Source organism: Trachurus trachurus, assembly GCF_905171665.1.
Source record: "Trachurus trachurus genome assembly, chromosome: 13".
In the NCBI taxonomy this organism is placed as follows: Eukaryota; Metazoa; Chordata; class Actinopteri; order Carangiformes; family Carangidae; genus Trachurus; species Trachurus trachurus.
In genome coordinates, this window is record NC_139892.1 from 30,711,859 (window position 1) to 30,718,510 (window position 6,652).

Genomic DNA, 6,652 nt, shown 5'->3' on the forward strand with positions numbered 1-6,652 from the left:
ATCCTGAGAGTGCTGAGTAGGCTCAGCTGATTTAGATTTTGTCTTGAGATAGCAAGAGGGAAAGATTTACATGACTTTCAGAAGGAAAACCTTGTTACAAGGTTCTGGTGGCTGGTGGTGGTCCAGCACCAAGACACCTAATGTTGGCTTTCTTTTAATTTGTCACCCATCTGTAGTTGTTTCAAACAATGATGAAGGACAAGCACCTGAAGCCTGTGATAACCACAACACAATTATCTCTGACTGCTACAGTATGACCTAGAGAAATCTGCATTAATTAAAGCACACACATCCAGCCTGTTAATCCTGTATGAAAGTGTCAGGGAGAAGAGACTTGTGTTTGTGAGGTGATTAACTCCAAACCTGAAAGATGCTGTGAACAGCACTATGGGCTCTAATGTCAGCGATGTTGCTGCTTGATGTTTAATAGTCCGATATTTAATCAGAGATTGATGTTTACCAGAGGGAGAAAATGTGCTGGATGTTGATGTGGAAGTTTTAGGTGTGATTAATTAGAAAAAGCTATGGAAAAAATCCTTCCTCTCAAAAAAAAAAGGTTAAGTGTCTCAGACAGGAAATCTGTAATTATCTGCTGAGCCTAAGCTTCAAGCAGCATCCTCTGAAGTTCCCTCATCCAAATCTCAAGGTGACTCTTTTCTGCAGAAGCAAGAAGTTTTCTTTTCCCAAATTTACATTGATGTTCCACTTCATAGCCACCGCCCAGATACAATGAGCAAGGCAAACATTTCCCACTCTTCTTTATCTCCATCCTTTATTCTGCCACATCTGCATGTAATCGTTCTATCATATTTAACATTGTTGATGCATAATTAATTTTCATTTAAAGTCTTTTCAATTTGAAACACTTAAATAGCTGTTTGTGATTATCTTTTAGAGATAGGTCTAAAAAATGCTGTTGTTGCACTACAAGTTTATTTAGTCATCCAGCTTCTTTCAGATACACTGCAACACCTCTATGGATGTTGTTTTTCTCACTCATGTTTTGTGTGTGTTTCTGGTGTCAGCATATGAAAGTGTTCTATTTTTGTGGGACAGCCTGTTACAGTCTAAAAAAATGTCTGCACACAGCCTTGAAGTCAGTCACAGGGAGCTTTAGTGAGCTGGTGAGTTGCTGAAGGAACACTGCCATCTCAATAATTTATCAGTCTGAGTCTGTTTTCACTTATTAAATTAATTAGTTAGGTAATTAAAAGTTACATTTTTAATTAAATTAGCATTGAATTCAACCACAGGGCCTTCACCTGGAAAGAAAGGCATCATGGGAAGAAGCTCATCAGCTTGAACTTAAATTCAATTCCATTTGGGAAGATGTGGATAAGTTAAAAAATGAATTATCTGTTTCATGCTCTGTAACCTCTGCAGTCATTCTCTTTTGAAATACGAATTGCAGATAGTGACACACTATTGCTTAACAAAAAAGGTTTGACGGCCCTTAACTAAGCTGTATAACAGATTTTAAAACCTTATGAGAACTAATAATAATTTACACAGTCCAGGGCCTCTGCACTCTTTGTTCAGTTATAGTACATTCTGGTAATATATACCAGGATCAAATTGTTTTTTTTTTTTTAGTATTTTAGTAAGTTTTGAGTCTCTTATACACAAAGGGAAAAGAAGAACACCACTGAAAGTCAATCAAATGCTTTAGAGCAGGATGATTTTTGTTACTCAACATTAGGATTTCACTGTCTCTCATTCATTTAGATTGTTTTTAACCCTAACCCTAATTGTAAAAAAAAAAAAAAAAAAAAAAAAAAGACCAGAAAACAGGAAAAAGACATGGCACAGTCAGTGTAAAAGCAGAAAGCAGTAATTGCACAGACAGAGTAAACCAAGAAAATATGTCATTTAAAGAGGTAAATCAATGGCAGAAAATTGTGTGAATTACTGACTCCGAGGCTACTCTGTTAGAATTGGTTATTGGCTTTTAGCAACTTAGACATTATGATGTAATGTATTATGATGTTTGCTACTGGCTCATTTGTGTGGCAAAACTAATTGAATTACTAAGATTTTGGACCATCACAACTGATTTTTGCCAGGGAAAAAGTGGATGAATTAGGTTTAGAGTGCAGCTCCTGTTTGAAATTTAGCCCTGTTTTCAAGTCGTGTGATTTCAAGCTTTGTCGAAAGGACGCATTTCTAGGACCATTTTTTATAGTGAGGTAAGATGTGAAATAGTCAAGTTACTGTGTTTTTACTTTGTATTCCAGTACAGATAAAGAAAGATTGGCAGTAGAGGTTTTCAGACAAATACAGAGAAGTGCTTGGTATTTATTTCCTTTGTTCAGCTGTGCAAAGGATTCAGTTCTTGCTTGGTATAACATTGCTGAGCAGAGCTGTTTATCCAGTTTGCCTGTGTGGTCATCTCTACACATCTAGCTCTGAGTTTACATTCACAAAACAGTTCAGCCTGCACACAGGCAACGAGACATAATCCAGCACGAGACAGGGAAAGCCATCATCTAAAACATTATTCTTGTGTTATCACTGGGTATTCATTTTAAGACATGAAAGCCTGAGCCTGAGATGTATAAAGTACTCAGTGTTAGCGCACTCTTACCAAGTCATTGTGATGTGAACAAAAGAAAAGTGAGCTAGTGAAACAAGAAAAATGTGTACAGAAAGGAACAAAAGAGACAAGTTAATGGAAACAAGATGGAACACACTTTTCTACAACGCTTAATTAGTATTTTGAGGGATAGTAGTAGTATCAAGAATAATGTGTTATTTTAAGAATTTTAATTTCAGCCCTTGAGTAATTATAGCAAAGGTGAGGGTGAACAACGTACTGCAATTATGTATCTTTAAACACAAAATTATCCCTTTACCTCTATTCAAGACCGTCACTTCTTGGTTAAAGTGTTTGGTGATGTTTGTTTTTCCAATATTTCAAGAAAAAAATTGAGTTGTGATGGTAATTTGTTGCAGTTCTGTGTAGAGTTGACCCACGCCTACCTTATTTACCTTTAATTAAAAGTGTATCTCTACTGATGTTTGCTGAATGTGTAAATTGAGCATTAAATTATGAGGTGAGATTTGGAAGACCAGCTCATCCAAAACTTTATTTTCGCCATCCAATTGTGAAAAAAGCACAAAACCTAAACAACAGAGGGGGGAGTAATGTAATTAGTTTACTTTTAACCACATTACCTGTTACATGTGCTTGCTAGGCTGAGACCTGAAAAAAAGATTTTTCAGAAAACTATTCCGCCTCCACCCTAAAGCATATTTGATTTAGTCCAATTTAAAAAGGGCATGTCAGAAAGATAAATTATATCCGAGCATGCTTTGTTTCTTAAAGTAGAAATTAAATTGAGGTCTTAAATGCATGAATTAAATACTTGGAAAATTACAGAAGGTGGAGCCTGAAGCAAGGGAGGCTTTCTGTTCTGCTTGGTAAAATGACTGCATGGATATAATTACTTTCCTGCTCCGTTATAGGTTCCTCTTTTTCAACATGTAATTTTCATAACTTGCCTGTGTGTCATATCTTACCTGTCTGACTTCAGGGTGACTGACCACCCATAAATCAGTGCTGTGCGTCCACCTGCAGCAGTGGCACACCATTAGCAACCGTGCATCCTTTGAGTCTGCACAGCAACTGAGTGTGCGTTTGTTTACTCTGGCCCCTCATCTGATGGCTAGACTAAATGCTCAGTGATCCAGATGGGAGCTTTAAACAAACACTTTTTTTAATTTCAGATGGATAAAAACCCGCTCTCAATATCCTGGAACCTGTTGAATTGATTGGCTTTTGTTCCTATTTCCTCATTAGTAATGCCTTATGGTTTTAAATTTTAACAAAATCCAAAATCATCGAACTGTATTCAACACCGTAGAGCCATGCCCCAAATAACAGATGTATCATTTACAAGTAAACGCCCCAGATGGATTCACATGGCTAAAGCTTATTCAACTGGTGGTTACCTTTTGAACCAACTGTAATGCCTTGGATAATTACATTCTGTTTCTGAGGCTATTATTCATCAGTTAAAGGTCAAGAGCATTATTTGCTGCACAAACTGAGCCTTGCATTGTATGGGCCAGTACACAGTCTTCTAGTTGCTTAGTCACTTTGATATGCATGTGAATGTCAAATTAGAAAACGGAGCTCTAATAGGCAGCAAGTGAGGAACCTTGTGTAAACCTGAGCTCTAATCACTTATTCAATCACTAGCATTGTGTCCCTCCTCTCCACCACCGCCACCATTACTGCCGCTAAAAAAAGAAGATGATTTTCTGTTTCAAAAACCATGGCTACACTTGACTAAAATATGTATTTCTGTCCATAGCTGAAGCCTAATTGGTTATCTGAAGTACTAACAAGGTTCTCTTGGTTGCTCTAATTAAATGAAAAACCATTGTCATGTTAAACTAGGTAATTAAGTGAGCCATAGATGATTTCTGAGAACTTTTCTTCCTCTCGTAAACGACAACACTACATCTTACAAACAAGTATAGGAAGGATACTAAATCTGAAATACACTGGTGATTACAGCAAGCAATGGTTCAGCTTCCTAATCAGTGATCTGTTGAAAAGATAACAGGGATGTGCCTAAAAGTAGAAACTGCCATCTACTTGTTCAGCTCTTGTGAAACTCTCCAAACCGTCAACACCGAGGACAACGTGGCGCCGAGCCAGACGGGCAGAGTGCGGATCACACTTTTCCTCTGTCACACAAACAAGGGGAAGCAGCGAAATGAGATGTTCAAGCTCGTAATAAGCTGAGCTTCTTTCTTTATATGTTCACTAAAACATCTATTTTAAGGCACCATTTCAGGTCGTCACACATCACTATCTACATAACGTGGCAGTATAAAAGACAATACTTTTTATACATGTCACAGTAAGAAGAAAAAAACCCACTGATATGAATTCCAAAATAAGCCCCAGCAGGATTCATATCATTTTAAAGGACTTTTTTTTTTTTTAAAGAACCAGAGGCTTCTTTTGCACCATTGTACTATTTAAATATGCTTTGCACTTCATAGTCAAGATCCATCAAAGGAGCAATAAGGAAGTGTACATTCTTCTTATAACAGTTCTGATAATGTTTTGCAATGGAACATTACACTCTAATGAACAACCAAAAATGGTTCTTTATGGAGCCACTAGAGTGCTGCGAACCAAAGCAGCAGCTACTGCCTCATATTACTTTATTACAAATAGATCTGCAGAGTGCAGTCTCTATCAAAGCCATTAAGGATTTTAAACTGCTCCGGCAAAACCTAAAGAGACCATATAGTCTCTTTTAAAAAGAGATCCCACTGTTAAGAGTACTTTCATTATGTCGGCTTTGCTTGTTTACACTGAAGCGATGAACCAACCACAAAGCCAGCGTACTGCTGCCCCAGAGTGTGATTTTAGATACGACTCAGCACCTCACAATCAGTGTTGTGACATGCAACCAAAGCGGTGTCTGCGTCAGTCCAACCACGCCAACTTTACCACAGATATTTATCTGGCTACCACTGCTGCCAGTTACATGCCAGAACAAGAATCATCTCCATTCCACATTCCTTTTTTAAATTTTTTATCATGGATTAAAATATCAGGATTGTTTCAGGGATTCCTGCAAACCTAGCACACATACAGTGAGTATATGATGTTTATCCAACATTTATACCGATGTGGAATGCAGGATGATGGCCTGGAAGTGCTACGTAGATCTACCGATATCAACATCAGATTTTGCAAGGGTGCGAGACCCCTCAGCAATTCCAGTTAGCATATACTGACAGACGACATGCTGACATGCAAACATAAATCTACATCATCTGATGTGGAACCCGCACAGAAAAAAGAAAGAAAGAACTCATTCTTGAAAAGAAGGCACGAGGCAGATTCAACAATGTGCTGTCATGTGAATCAGGTCTTTGGGGAAAACAGGATTAAATTCAGTTCATAAAACTTACTGAATAATACAAACCTCACCAATAGGACACTCAATTCAGACCTTCAGAGCAGCTCGAGTTTTTTCTTTTTTCTTAACAAAGTTATTAAGTGGAAAGAAATCAAGAGGTGGACACAGAGTACAGGAAAAGAATAGAGAATAGAGACAAGAGAGAAGCGAGAAGAAGGAGTCAGGGAGAGAAAGACGAAGGGCACTGATGCAGCTCAAAGAGGAGCACTAAGAGAGGAGAAGGTGTGAGAGATGAGTAAATGCAGCAATGTATATAGTTCAGAGAATCCCTAAGTTGGACGAGTGACAAAACGCACTCTGAAGTCAATAGGATAATAAGGTAAGACATTTTTTATAGAACAGTCAGACAGAATAAAAGCGCAACGTTCCCATCTTCAACAACCTGTGTAAAAGAATCTTGTAATGCACAATTTTGTTCAATTCTAAAGAGTCATCTCAAGTGTGTAGGGTAACTATTACCCTGCAGATCACCTGCCCCTGGAGAGGTAACAGTCCTTTCACCTTGCACCTGCTGGTGTTTGACACCACACGCCTCACATACCCCATCCCTGCATCTGGACCACAACAGATGTTCTTGAATAATTTCTCATGGAGGTGAAAGTTCCTTCCCTTCGCAGCTCAACCTCGACTTGCTCTGCGTTTCTTCAAATCAAGACACATCAAGGTATAGGTGCGCACAATTTCTGCTCAGATATTTCTCACTT